The 14,832-nt window shown below is 46.3% G+C and overlaps 1 protein-coding gene and 1 pseudogene across 1 annotated transcript in view; one reads left to right on the forward strand and one right to left on the reverse strand.

The window, feature by feature from the left end:
- Window positions 1-550: 550 nt before the first annotated feature.
- Ubx (ultrabithorax) overlaps window positions 551-14,832 on the reverse strand; it is a 106,282-nt gene continuing 92,000 nt past the window's right edge. Inside the window, exon 3 of the mRNA XM_086915987.1 lies at window positions 551-590. The gene's annotated coding sequence lies outside the window, so the exon portion shown is untranslated. The remainder of the gene's footprint in view (window positions 591-14,832) is intronic.
- On the forward strand, window positions 3,069-6,714 carry LOC147656220 (uncharacterized; annotated as a pseudogene).

Consider the following 14,832-nt stretch of genomic DNA (forward strand, 5'->3'; position numbering starts at 1 on the left):
TTGTTGTTGTTGCTCTCGTGTCGTCGCCTTTTCGCCTTTTTTTTCACGCTCGAAAACGAGATACGGGACGGAGATCGGTTGTTTTAACGAGCGGAAAACACTATTATTATATCCTCGTATATATAATAACTCACCCCCTCCCTCCCTCCCCCCTCCCCTCCCTTCCTCTATCTACACACTACTGCGCCAAAAGCAGGGGGCAGGGGGGGAGGGAGATAGAGAGAGGCCAGATACGTGGGGGCGAGGGGGGGAGGGGAGGGGAGGAGAGGAAAGGCAGGGTGAACTACGACGACAATGCTAGGCTTGTCACTGTGCACTTGGATACTGATTGGTTCTGCGGGATATTATTGGTCAAAGTGAGCCACCAAGTGGCAGGAGGAGGTCTCTCTCTCTCTCTCTCTCTCTCTCCATGGGGGGAGGGTGGTGGTGATGGTTGCGGTGGCCGGAGGTGGGAGGGAGCGGGAGGCGGGTTCGTCACTCACCGGGTGCAGCATCCGATTCGCCGCAACCGATAAATTGACGATCGACAGATACGCACATCGACCATCTATTTGGCATTACAGAGACAGTGGATGCAGCCTGCCACTCACCTGAAACAGAAATCAGAAACGTGGGGGGGTTAGATGACGAGCTGGGGATTTTTCTTTTTTTTTTTTTTTTTTTTCTATTTCTTCGTGGAAAAAAGAATGGACAATAATGAACAAGATTTAAGAATAACGATTGCAAAAGTTAATTGAACTCGACTAAATAACATATATATATATAGTTTTCTTCGAATGAAAGGATGAGAGGGAAGAGGAAATGAATAGTCGAATGGGGAGGGGTGGACAGTTTCGCGAATGCTGGGACGAGTATCAAAGGGCGAATCTTAAGAAAGAATCGGTCGAAAGTAGGGGAGCGGTTATAAAAAGGAAGATATAGGGCCATGCGGAAGAAAAGGCAGAGAGAGGATTGGCAACGCGCTGCCGGTGTGCGTCGTGTTCCTCCCTAAGACCCAACCCCTTTCGCTCTTAGCGCGGGCTATCGATATCCCCGAGATACAGACACCACGAAAGCTCGAGCGCAACGTGCGTGTGGCCGGACAAGGCACCACGTGCATTCATCCCATTACAAAAGGAGCTGAACCAGCGCCGGACGCGACCCTACCCGTCGTGTCCTCGACACACGTTCAACGTATGAACCCTATAGACAACCTTGAACCGGCTGCACCACCTTCCTTAAGAAAGAATCGCCAACCCTCCCTCCCGTACATCAATGGCCACGGTTAATATTTTTCAACCCTTGTGTCGACATCGAAAACTTATCTTTATGTTATTAAATTTCTAATCTTAGTCATTTCTCCCCTCCCCTCTCCCCCCCTTTTCTTTGGTAAAGAAATTCTAAAATCTCGATGCGTAAGTCAATAATGATATATTGACAGTTGAAAAAAATAATCTGAGTATTCATTTGAGCATAATTACATTGTCGAAGATAAAAGATAAAAATGATCGGATTCATAAAGCGAAAAGAATATTTGGAGAAGTAATATTTTTCCTATTCCATTTTTTTTTTTAAGTTCATCGTGTATTTCCTTTCAATTTTTATGTACTTCGTTACACGTATTGTGCAATTTAAAATTTCTTCTAAAATACAATTTTCTTTTAGAACGAAGAAACAAGAATGTCTTGCACCTGGTCGTTTTCTTCGTAGTTAGTTCTTCCCATTCTTCGATTTCGCAGGTTAAGTGCAGTTGCAAAATCGGGGAGAATGAATCGCGATTGTACCCGCAAGGACTTTGAATAAAGTTGTTTGCCCTGGCTGCGTCGGCCGTCGTCGTGACAAAGGCGAACGAAGGAAACGGAAAGGTGGAGAGGATGTTCCCGGAGCACTTGGCAAGGTCGGCACATTTTACAGCCGCAAACTCGCGCCAACTGTTCAATCTATCCGCTTATACGACCTGCTTCTTTCGCTTGCCTCGGAATATCCTCGATCCGAATCCACCGAAGCTGGCTCGAGTTATTCCTTTCAATCCTATTCTCCAGACGTTGCGATAAATCTTTCTCTTTTTTTGTACACTATTTTTATACACTAGACTAGGAATAAATAGGGAGAGGGGGGGGGAAACAAAATAAGAAGATAGATAGATAGATAATTCGTAATAAGTATTGTTAAAATCAAATAAATAAGTCGATGATTAATCATCGAACGTTTATTACACCTCTTATTCAAGATTTTCTAAGATTCTTTAGACAAGCGATGTTCGTTCGGTTACGGTCGGTTATAATCGGTTACGGTCGGCTATGCTCGGCTATGGTCGGCTATAGTCGGGATTCGTGCTTTCGGTTTTTGCGAGCTTTAAGCAACGTTAGACTCGCGCGACGTAAAGGCACGCGGGAACGGAAATTTATTGCGGCTTAAAAACTCCGGCTTCCTTCGGAAATCCTGATAAATGCGCGAAGGAGCAACGCCTCCGCGTATATACGTACGTACGTTTAAACTCGTTGCACAGCCGGGGCTGTGAAACGCGAAGTGACTCTAGGCCGAAAGGCAAACTTACGGGCAAAAATGAAATACAGCCACGGACAAACAACCGTGTTCTCACTAGCGCGCTTCTCGAATAATTTCTCCCCCTATTTCTTCATTCTCGTCGATAAGATTTCACGATCAATCATCTTTGAGCATTCGTTTTCCTAATTCATTTTTTTTGTAATTTAAGTAACCTAAACTTTTAACTATGAATTACACGTCATTTCACTGTCATCGTATAAAACCAATGTAAGACCTATCGAATTATTGATTAGACACTTTCTTCTAATTATTAATCTATCGTCTTTAAAAATTGTCTTCCAATAAACTCCACTACGTCGCATTCGTTTCGGTATCCATCCTCGAAACTGAAAAATTCCAATGGTCGATTCGCTCGCATCACTTGATTCCAACAAGTATTTAAGAAATGCAGGCGCGCGCGAATCGAGGAAAAAATAATCCCGGGGGTGGTTAACGTCCCACGTGGAGTAGCGTCGTTCCGTTAGAACAGGAGGACGTACACGAAAAGGGTGGAAGCAAGAGGGAGAGACGGAGCGAATGGGATGGGGTTGAGCACGGAGAGCGGTTATTATCTATCGCTCTCGTTACCACAGGTTGCTCGTAAACCGGCCGCATCAAGAGGGTGGGGCGTTCGGGTTGGAGAGCAGAAGCATAGGTAGGTAGAGATACCGGTACTCATATCGTTGTCGTCGTCCCGTACCCTCGCACGGGGCTAAGCTCTCACCCCACCCTCCTCTCTCTTTCTATTTTATTCGGTTACCCATGCAGAGGGTATCGTGCGAATGGACGGCTGCGTCGAGGGGGCACTTGAAAAATCTCCACTTTACAACCGCCTTCCTTTTCCGATCCACTATCGATGGCGATTGCTTTTTATCCCTCTCTCGTTTCTGCTCTTCTGTGCATGCGGCAATGGAGCTCTTTGTTTGAACGAGATTGTATCTGAGATCGGTCGAGGAATGCTCGTTCAAATGACTTCATCGAGGAGGAGAGCGAGGAGTACTGTTTGATGTAAGTTCGTGAGAAAAAAAATCGAAAATTTTAATTGGGACAAATATATCGTTAACTTCATTTGTTGTATTGCCGTCAATAAATATTACACGCATTAAGAATTGAAAAATATAATTGTACGAAAATTTTTTATTTAATCGAAATTCGAATTATTCATACACTCACGATAACTTAACCTCCAACCTAGCTCATCAAAGATCATCAAAAAAAAAAAAAAAAAAAAAAGGGGTTCAAGAAACAAGTCGACAACTTGATTCTCAACCAACGATATCTTCGACTATAGCCCCATAATAATTTCACCGCGTCCGCGGTCTAGAAATGCGTAGGAAACACACAATGATGATCGATATTTCAAGTCCGAGCTCGAAAGCGAGAGCGAGAGACCGGGAGAAAGTGAGACCGCCAGTCTCGTCGCGTCGCGTCGAAAGCAAGAAGCGAGCGAAGCGAGCGAGCGAGAGAGAAAGAAGATCCGTGGGAGCGAGAGAGATGGCCGCGAAGGGAGACGGCGCGAGAACGGAGGAAGGTTCGCAGAAGCATCGGGATTGAGATCGAGTCGCAAGAGTTTTTTATCAGGGCGACGTTGCACGGAGCGCGAATTGCGCGTAACCCCCGCGGGGCAACAGCACGCCCGTCGCGACAGGGGGCAGCACCAACACCGGACCCGATACTGCGTGGTGTGTAGTTGCTGCGAGCAGCCGCTGCACCAGGAACTCATAAATCTCCGGGGATATAGATGGCTCTAGTGTCGCGTGAGGTTGCAAGCTACCCCATGCAGGGTGCCGTGGAACGCCCTCCCGCCCCTACTCTATCCCCCTTACCCAACCCATTCCCCTGCCTTCGTCTGGCCGACGCTCTCTCTCTCTCTCGCTTCGCATTTCTCTGCCTCCTCCCCACTCCTCCGCCTCGGCCATATCTCCGTCACGCTCGCTTCTCGTTCTCTCTCGCTTCAGCGTCCTCCTCTCGTTCGTTCGTCCGAGCCAGGCCAAGTTCCATCGGTCTTCCTCCGTTCTCGAATGCGTCGAATTACCGGAATCCCACCTTCGAAACCAAAGGTGGTCCTCCCTTCTAGGCGAGCCTTCCCTTCCCCTCCACACTTGCGCCGCGATATTTCACGCGGAGTTGTACGACTTCGAACCGCTGCGTACACGAATTTCTCGCGGGTGATCGGTTATCGAGCGAGCATCGACTTCGACTCTTCGCGCTATATACTTATTGCGTTAAATTTTACAAGATTTTTTTTTTTTCTATAAAAACGTATGAAGAATCGAATTGAAGAGATAGCTTGGTAAAAACGAAAACGAAATCGATCGATAAAGCGTTGGAGACGAACCTCTCTAATCCACCCACGCGAGAAGATTGTTCGAACACCGTTCCGTGTCACCTTATAATTGACTCGTCCATTGAATAGGAAAGGGAGGAAGGCATCATAGCCGCGATGACGAGTGAACATCAGCCGGGCCGGGTGAACCAAGAGGATATCTGTTGGTGATCCCAGGCGTGCCCCCGCAGTGTTTACACCGGCAACATTTCCAACAACCGCTCACAGGGCGAAATATTACCGTATTGCCTCGTGCCGGAGAGTGATATCGCCGGGTAATATATCGTTTCGCGTGTTTTATAGCGACGCGCACTCGCCCTTACACTGGGTGTACCTGGCTGGCGCGGATATCTTGGCCGACGCGAATATATCGTATTCTATGGGTTTCTCGAGTGGAATAGAATGCTCTGATGCTCGGATACAGCACGCACAGAGGGGTGGCTAGATCGGATACTGCCATCTCGTAGGAATGGAGCCGTCATTTTTCAACAACAACGATATGTATTCCATAGCCGTTTCGAATTATTATTAACCAAATCTTGCGAATCGAATACGAAATCGTATAGGGAGATAGGATTGGATCGAACAAAGGGATCGAGGCGAGGTTAAAATTTTGCGCAATTTTACTAGCCGGGAACCGATCTCCTCTTAGGCTCCAGGATGTGCCGGGAGAAAGATGCGCGGGGGATATTGCTATAAGCCAGCAGCGCGAAAGAGCGCCCTGCCGAGCCAGAACTGCATGTTGGTACGGCTCCAGTGTAGGAGTAAAACGAGTACATAGGTCTGAGAAACGGGGGGAGGAGGATCGGACGAGGAAGAAAATCGAACGACGGAGCAGGAGGGAATGCGAGGTACGCGGGTCCAGGGGCCAGAAAGTCAGAAACCGAGCGAGCGAGCGAGCCAGCCAGCCAGCCAGCCAGCCAGCCAGTCAGACCAGCCAGCCAACCGAGCCAGAGAAAGGAGAGAGGACGTCGATGATGAATCACCCACCAGGAGTGAGCAAGAAGGAGGGAGGGAGAGGAAAGCAATAAGAGGACGAGAGATACGCAAAAAAAGGCTCCACCACCGTGGAACGCGCTAGAGCGAGTCGCTAACTGACTTATCTACACATCGGAGTATCAACCCGTCCTCGACGCCCCTGCGTGTAATGGGCCGTGGACCGGTATTTCAGTTGTTCGAGTTAAATAAGCCTCGATCGGTGGGATAGTGTTAATTTTAATCGTTGGGGACGAACAATCTCTCTCTCTCTCTCGAGACGAGAGAAATGAAAGATAAGATAAAAGAATGTAAGATAAAAGAAATCGTGACGCGAAGCGAGGTGCAGTATCGTCGAGGAATCGGTATCGAGGAAAACTGAATCCTTCCCCCGTGGCCACGTGAACGAAGAAAATCCGAGGGGTCCAGTTCCGTCGCCGAGGAAATTGGGTTCGTCGTCACGAGTCGAGAGACGGGAGAGGAGGGGTTGGACGAAGCGAAAAGAACTTCGAGTATCATCAAAGAATCGCCGTGGATCGGTGTAAGGATGTGGACGTGGTACTACACACCGATGCGCTTTATATAGAAGTTGCGTTCGCTCGGTCACGGGTAATGGTTTTACGAGCGTCAAGGGTGATATAAAGAAAATGAAAAACACACCGGAGCTGTTGCCAACATGCGCGGGATATAACTACGCTCTCCCGTCGTCTCCCTTCCTTTTCGTCTACTTCTTAAGTTTATACACACCCAAGTGGAAGGGGGAGGAGAATCACCTCAAAATTCTAACCGTCCTCGCCCATTCCCCGTGCAATTTAACTCCCCCGTGGATCGCGTCGCAATTAGTTCTCATATTTCGCTACCGCTCGTATCGCAGGCCGAACTTTTAACGCGCATGCGTACGCGCATGCGCATGCCTCTCCATCGTCCAGATACGATTTACTCGGTCAAAAGAAGCGTGGAAAACTTTCTCCCTCGAAAACTTTTATCCCGTTTTCAGTCGAAAGCGAATAATTTACCAAGCTTGAACACGAGAATAACGAATACGCGACTTTTTGAATGAAATGTACAACGTGCATTGTTCAAAAATATTGATTAAGCGATTATGAAACGTTTCTTCTTCAACTCTAAAAAAGAAAAGGAATGATAGAAGAATGAAAAGTTGGACGCGCTCTAACTTTTCTCGCGATTCACAAGTGTATCTTCCTCGCGAGTGTATCGCAATTAAGCACACCTCGACGGTCCTCGTAAACTTGGCGCGCGGGAAAGTTTTCGAGAACTTCAATGAGATTTCAGAAAGGTTCTACTTCAATATCGCGATCCGTAAGTGGGTTGCGCACAAGGTGGAAGTTGATGCAGCCACAAGTCCCATTCCCCGCACAATGAGCGCATTACACGAGAAGGAATCTTTGAAAGTCGAGGACAGGGGGAAGAAGAAACGCGTTAATGTCGTCTATAATTCATACTTCGAACATCTGCGCGGCCGATAAAATTTTTCTTCCCCCTTACACACACACGCACACACATATATAAAATCATTTCTCGCTATATAATAAAATTCTCACGATCGAAAATTTGCGCCGCGCGACAAGACAGGGCACAATCGTCAAAGTGTGAAATCGAACGGAAGTCGGCGACGGATAAAGACATTAATCTCGTTCCCGCGATAAAGTAATGCGAACAATGATAAATTCCACGCGGGTTATTTATTACGTGCGCGCGGGCGCGCTCGTGGTCAAGGAACATTTAGCTCGTACCACTTTATTTCAACGCGATCTCGCTCCCGGGTGGTCTGTATAAATAAGCAGTCGTCCGAAACTGGAAACGTTCGGCCGACTTGGAAGAGAGAGAGAGAGAGAGAGAGAGAGAGGGGGAGCCGAGCCAGATATCCCTCTATACTCGACGGAGGCAACGATTTTCACGCGTTTCTTTTTAATTAAGCTGCGCGTTGTTATCGGCCGCAATTATTCGCCGTTGGATATGAACAGCAGGGCCCTCCCTCCCCGCGATTGATGGACGCAACGTGCGCGCGCACGGTCATTCTTGCCGCGTTAAACGAACCGTGTAATCGCGCACACGAGACACGTAGCAAGCGGCCAGAAATCCACCGCGCGGCCGCGCTTTTTCAGCCGCGACGGGGAGGAAGGCGTAAAACTACTCGTTTGTCGCGGCTCTTTTGCCGCGCGACAACTCGTGAAACGCGGTTGACGCGCCTCCTGGTATCATCTCCTTTGCACAGGAAACGCAAACACAGGAAAACATTTAGGTGATGACCTAGGATATTTCGTTCATTCCCGTGAAAGAATAGAATTATCTACGATTTTGTATTTCGTTTTCGAGAGAGAGAAAAAAAAAAAAAAAAAAGAAAGAAAAGAAAGAAAAATACCGAATACGAGAATTATTCATCGTATCGACTAAGGTTGCCTAGAAAAATTAAGTGGTTATGTAAGATAATTTGGCAACGTCGCAGCAGCAGCCATCACGCTGTAGCCCGAAAAGAGAGGGGGAAGGGGGGAGGAGGAAAGAGAGAAAAAAGGGAAAGACGAAGGGCGACGATGTGGCGTGTATCTATATGTGTTAGAAATATTCAGCCAGACGGAGCGAGACGTGACTATGCCTCGTCCTCCTCTCTCTCTCTCTCTCTCTGCGGCTAGCCAAGAGCCGAAAAGAAAACGAGGGAAGAGGAGGGGGAGAGAGAAAAAAGAGATGAAAAACGTAAAAAAAGGCTGGTGGTGGAAGGCTTAGGGTTTTGTGTTGCGAGAGAGGTTCTAGCCGGGCCGTGCCGTTGCCCGTGTTGTCCTGTCCCGTTCTGTGACCCACACCACCACTCTATAACCTCAAAACCGAAATGGACGAGGAGGTTGGGGGAGGGCCAGGAGGGGAGGGGAGGGAAAGGAAGTAAAGAAAAGATCGAGATGGCGTTACGATTCTCCGTTTCTCTTCCTTTTTCATCCGCTGCTGCTCTCTTTCCCCGCCGCTCTTTCCACTCCTCGCCACGAAGAGCCCGGGGATTCTGGGAGTTTTTAGAGTGCGGCCCCTCATTGTTGTGTAAATGCGGCCAATGGCGCCGCCAGACGGGGCGCACAAACTCACTTTTAAATGCTAATACCCGTATGCTGTACAAAACCGGGATTTTACTAAATTCGCGGCTTCCTTTCGTGGCGCGGATCAGCGGCCGCCGCTTTTAAGTTATTAAGTTATCAAGCTGCGCGAAAAAGCTTTTGTTTATTGTGCTCGCTTTGTAACTCGCTCGAAAATTCGTTGCAGCTCGTGTTAAATTAGGGGACGGGACTCCGTGGAATCCGTGCGGCTCTTTGCATTCGAATTTTCGGCATAATTAAAAGCGAAATATCGAGGGGGGGGAAAAAATATTTTCACGTTCAGAGCAATTTCGTATACCGATCGTATATATATAGCACCATGAGAAGATGAATCGACGCGCGACAAGCGAGTATACAAGGCTGTTGCTCGCAATTCATCAAACCGGGAAATCTACGGTCTGAATTAATATACGATCTTGCCTTTCGAAATGTGCGTGTTCATAAATCCATAAGTGAAATTACAAAAAAAAAAAAAAAAAAAGAAAAAAAAGAAAGGAAGAAAAAAATAAACAACTTTTTAATTGTTTAATTATCCATATGACAAATAAATTTCTTGGATACGTCTTGAATTTACATCGAATCATCGAGACGTATCCACGACTCCCGGTCGTTCAAGGCAGAATTTATGGATGGAAAGTATAAGTATATGCGCGTGAAATGAAAGGAAAGATAATAAACGAGAGTCGAGAGAAAGAGAGAGAGAGAGAGAGAGAATAAGATCAGAGAAACGGTGCAATCGCCCAAGGCTACGATGATTCGTCGCGGGGAGATAAGAGGAGAAAGAGGAGATCTCGATAAATGAAGTATGGCATTAAGACGTAGCGAACTACAAGGGCGCGATCTGCCGGACAATCGAGCAACTCATAAGTCTCCCCTCTCCACAAGCACAATCACCCTCTGACCGGGGATCCCCCACCCCCTGTTAGCCAGCGTGCAAGCGGATGTCCCGGACGCACGGGCGTAGACTTTACGAGAGTTCAAGTGGTATCAGCTAATAATGACGGTCGTAAACGTCGCGATAGAATCAACAACGAAGAGTTATTGCCAGCCAGTTACGTGGCAGCGAAAGGCGTAAAATGGTAATGAAGTGTAATCAAAACAAATCATAAAACAGCGGACAGAATGGTCCGAGGTCTCCCGTAAGACACGAGGAAGAGCACGTTCTGACATAGAATTCGTACGCACAAGGATGAATGACTTTGGTATACGCATATATATATATATTCTATTCTCCATAATATTAACGAGTTATATTATCGATGCATCATTTTCTTTGTATCGAAAATGGAAAAAAAAAAAATAAATAAATAAATATAATATTCGATTAGATAAATGTTTACAAAAGTACGTAGAATCGATTATTAAATCGTGAGTGATAAAAGTATAGGAATGTCGTAAATATTAAAAATTGAATGGGAGATAAAGAGATAGCGGTTTCACGGGCAATGGTCACGCTGAAATTTTTCTAGGACGTCTACGCGGGAGGTAGGTCAGGGTCTGATTGCAGGAAGGAAGCAGTTAGGCCCGGTTAAAGTCGTTAAGCCAAGTTTACGAGGTGTTACCGGGAGCGTAACCTGTAAATCTCAAAGCGGAGAGAGCGCGTGCCAGTGGCCGCCCTTGGAAAGGCCGCGGAAGGGGTAATGGATATAACCGGGGTGTAAGAACCGAGGTAAGACTGCTCGAGCGCTATAAACGCTTTTATGGATCGTAAAATGTCTTCCTTTACAGCCAATAAAGATCCCCCGACCTACCGTTTGACGAGCGAGCAGTTGAATATATACGGGTGAAAGAACGAACGAGAAAGAGAAAGAAGACGGGATAAAGAGAGAAAGAAAAAATCGTGCATCAATCTGTCGGAATCACGCTTTACTGCGCAATAAAATCACACGCTGTCGGTACTTTATTCCGTCTTCATGAGGCCGCTAGTAGCGCGGCTTTATTGGATTATTGACGAATAGCCGTGAGAATGCGTTCGTCGGGAAAATGCAAGCAATTCCAGCCGAGTCAGCGGAACTGCATACATGTATACACGATGCACGAGTCCTCGTACACACACTCCTCATACTCCTACACGGACGGCGGAGCCCTACGTTGAGAACCAGAATCATCAATGTAAGTTACTGTACGACCACGTCGATAAAAACAACCATAAAATGCATTACCGGCAATCATTGGACTACCGTAGAGAATAGCGTTAAGCTGGGTAAGTAGGAGCGACTTCTAAATTAAGTGTACCGATTGAGGCGTCGGTAAAACAGAATCGTTGCTTTATCAACCGAGAATGTGTCGACCCGTGCTGCCATCTACGACGGAAACGACCAATTAATAAAATATAGCGCTACAGAAATTTTCCACCTCAAAGATTTTCTCGTTTTCGTTTTCGTTTTATCACAAAATATCGGCACACATTTCCACACAACACTCGGATTGTCGTGAAATGATCGAGGAAAAAATATTTCTTTCGCAAAACGAAGATTTATATCGATGGACGAGCGGATGACCGATGCAGAGTGACGAGCCAATGCGACGAAATATTCGTCGCCGTTCGTCCCCGCCTTAACCACGCCCTCGGAAGCAGGAGTGAGGCAGCCATAATTAAGCTCCGTGTCGTTAAAGCCACTAGATGGCATCGCAATGCCATAGACAAAATAACAGTTCGCGTATAAAACTGTTTATACTACTTATATCATCTATACCTATTATGATCGCTACCATCATTAAAATATCATCGAATTTCCTACTCTAAAATTCACTTCAATTCGATCAAATATCTTCGACAGAATACGGATCAACAAGATCAACAAAATACGTAATAATAACGTTCGCGCGAAAAAAAAAACAATGAAGTTGGAAAGTCGAAAAGGAACTCGATCCAACGGGCTGAGAAGTCCATAGATCCTGTAATCCCCGTTCGGAAACACGATTTTGGAATCGAGATATTGTACCTTTAAATATTTCTAGCTTTTAAACTCGGGCCGGTTGGCGCGATTTATCGCCCATACCGGGCAAACTTTCCTATAAAAGTAGATCGCCGGAATTCCTCTAAATTGCCTTTTCTTGTTCACTGTCAAAATTTATCTTGGCGTATATCTGCGTGCTGGTGGCTTCTCGACTCGGGCCGGGCGAGGAAGAGAGAAAAATCGGCTGCTGTCCCGTTGGTTCTTTATTTAGGCGACGAAAAAGGGGTGACGTATGGAAGAAGCACGCCTCTCTCTCTCTCTCTCTCGAGAGAGAGAGAGGTCCATCAAATTCTTAGGCCGTGACTACGAGGTTAGAGAGTACGATAGCGCGGCCGCGTAGCGGGCCGCCCGCTTTCTTAATTGGACTCCAGCCCCTGTGTGTTTCTTCCTCGCGGTGGCGGACAAAAACGGGCGGCCGAGCGGCGCCGACAATGAAATGTAAATTTCACGCAAATTCAACGGCAAGCGGGGAAAAAACGGCCCTGAAATATGTATATCTCGTTATATTATCGAAGCGTGGCATAGTCGCGAATTTAATGCGGCCCCCTCCGCTATCGATGCGCGATTTAATGAGGGCGCGAAACAATGCAACAGAGACGCGCACCCTAATAAATAACGTCGTAAATATGTAATTAATATGGTAATATAATTCAAATCGTAATTTATCGTCCCGCTAATCGATTCCGCGTCCCGATACGATGACGTTACTTCCACCAGCCGCAATCGCGCTACTGTTCCAACCGTGTAACGCGATTATAGCTCCTGGCAGTGTTCCCATACGCCGAACCTAACGATCTACTTTGCGTCGTAAAAACCGGCACGCGGTTACGCAGCGATGAAGAACGCGAGCAATAAAGAAACGAATCGGACAATAATCGGTGGCCTAGGAGAAATTTCAATGATAAATTGTAATTCAATGGTTCCAGTTCTACCGTATTATTATCTAATTAAATCTTCTTTGTTGTTCAAGATTTTGAAAAAAAAAAAAAAAAAAAAAGAATATAAATCATTCGGCGAAACGAAGGATGAAAATTCGAAAGTAGACGATCGAATTCACGATAAATTTTTATCCTAGCTTAAGAAGAGAGCTTGAAAAGATCTTATAACTTTTCTCGGCGCATCAATCTTCCGAATCTTTGCTGTTGCCTCGTTCCGTGGAGACTTTGATGCGCGATACGGGGCTAGCAGTGCATGCATGATGCATGCATGCACTATGCCTCCGGCTATTTGCAAGGCTAAAATCCTATTTTAAGGTTGGATAACAACGGTGGGGAGAAGCGAAATTCGGATTTCACGGAGGAAAGGGAGGGGACGAGTCCATCGATTAAACATCGCGGGCTGAAGAACTGGATCGGTATCGTGGAATCGGCACGCTCTCGCAGCCTACAATTACCGACGCGGTTCGTGGAGTTAATTGGCGAATTCCTCTGGCGGCAGGACGCCGACAAAAGGGAACTTTGTAAAGTTTTCCGTTTATCTGGAAAACCGGGGAAGGGGATGTGATTTGCAATCGGGTAAGAATTAATCGCGCGAATTTCTCTTCCCTCCACTCCCCTGATAACGAGGAAGTCCTCGAGAATAAAATTTCAAGAAAATTTCCTCCGGTTATATTGTACAAGTTTTATGTTTCGTGTTACTTAATTAAACTAGAAAGAAAGGCCGTGATCGAGATTTTGAAAAATTTTCTCCCACTTATTTGTTATCTTTAAAGATAAAAATCTGGACGAGAAAAGAGTTCCAAGTTGACTCGAAAACGATTAATTTCCTGGTTATACAAGAGACGAAGAAAATCCAGCGTGGTGAACACGAAAGGGAAGAGGGGAGAGACGTAATAACGAGTCAAAACGAAAGCGGCATGTCGGCATGGCCGGCACAAAGCATTCAACGGGCGAGCAAGCACATTTCCCGGGAATCCTTTTTTTCCCCGGCCAAACATGGAAAGAGTCATAAAAGCCGGGTAGACAACGGCGTAGCAAGTCGACAGAGAGAGAGAGACTTTCGTGAAAGCGCAGAAAAAGCGTGAACCTTCTTCTTTCTCTCTTTTTTTTTTTTTTTTTTTTTTTTTACATCCCGATATTGCCTTGGCAATTCGAAGGGTCGTTCGTTTTCTGGGAACGAATGACCGCCCCGTGGACCGAAGTACAAATTATACCAAAGAGGATTCTCGAGCGAGATAACGCGCAACGACAGAGAAATTGCCATCTCTTTTGGCGAAATTGTTTTTTTCTCTCTCTCTTTTCCCTGGCCCTACCTGGGCCAGCCAAAAACTTTCTACTTTCCTTTCTTCTCTTTTCTTTTTTCTCAACGAAACGATTTCACTTTTTCGCATCTTCTCGAATTTCTTTAGTTGGATAATTTTTCGAGAAGAATCTTGCAAAATGTTGTAGCCGCGATACAGAAAAATATATTGGAATCACGATGGAGCCACATTTCATTTCGGCCAACAAGAACAACCATCCTTGAGATGCAGAACGCTCGCGAGAGGAGCGCTTGAACGCACGCAAACAGAATAACTTGGAAAATTATGGTGGTGGCACGCTCGCAGGTGGTTTATCCTCATTAAGTGTACCGGCTAAACTTAATTTTAAAGGCCGGGAAGTCGGCTAAAAGCCCCCCCTCCTCCCTCCTTCCCCGCCATTCGCAACAAACTGTGGCCGACGTTTTCTTTACCGGGGATCCCGGTAATTTTCGCCGATGATGTATCGGGCTTAATGCTCAACTTCGTCGAGGAATCCATTTACCAACCGGGTAGCTACCCTCTCTCACCCCCTCGTGAATTCGGAAGGGTTAGCTCGTTGGAAGATTTATCAAAGAGAGAAACGTAAGCTTTCCATGATTGCAGCCAATTCGTTTGAAGACAAGAAAGAAAATTTCTCGATGCGTTTTTAATAGGAATTTGCTGGTTGTGAAAAAGTCTAGTTGACTCCGTGCCAAGATCGATAATTTA

Source organism: Apis florea, unplaced genomic scaffold (assembly GCF_048593485.1).
Source record: "Apis florea isolate Af1SG1 unplaced genomic scaffold, ASM4859348v1 contig_37_pilon, whole genome shotgun sequence".
NCBI classification, from domain to species: domain Eukaryota; kingdom Metazoa; phylum Arthropoda; class Insecta; order Hymenoptera; family Apidae; genus Apis; species Apis florea.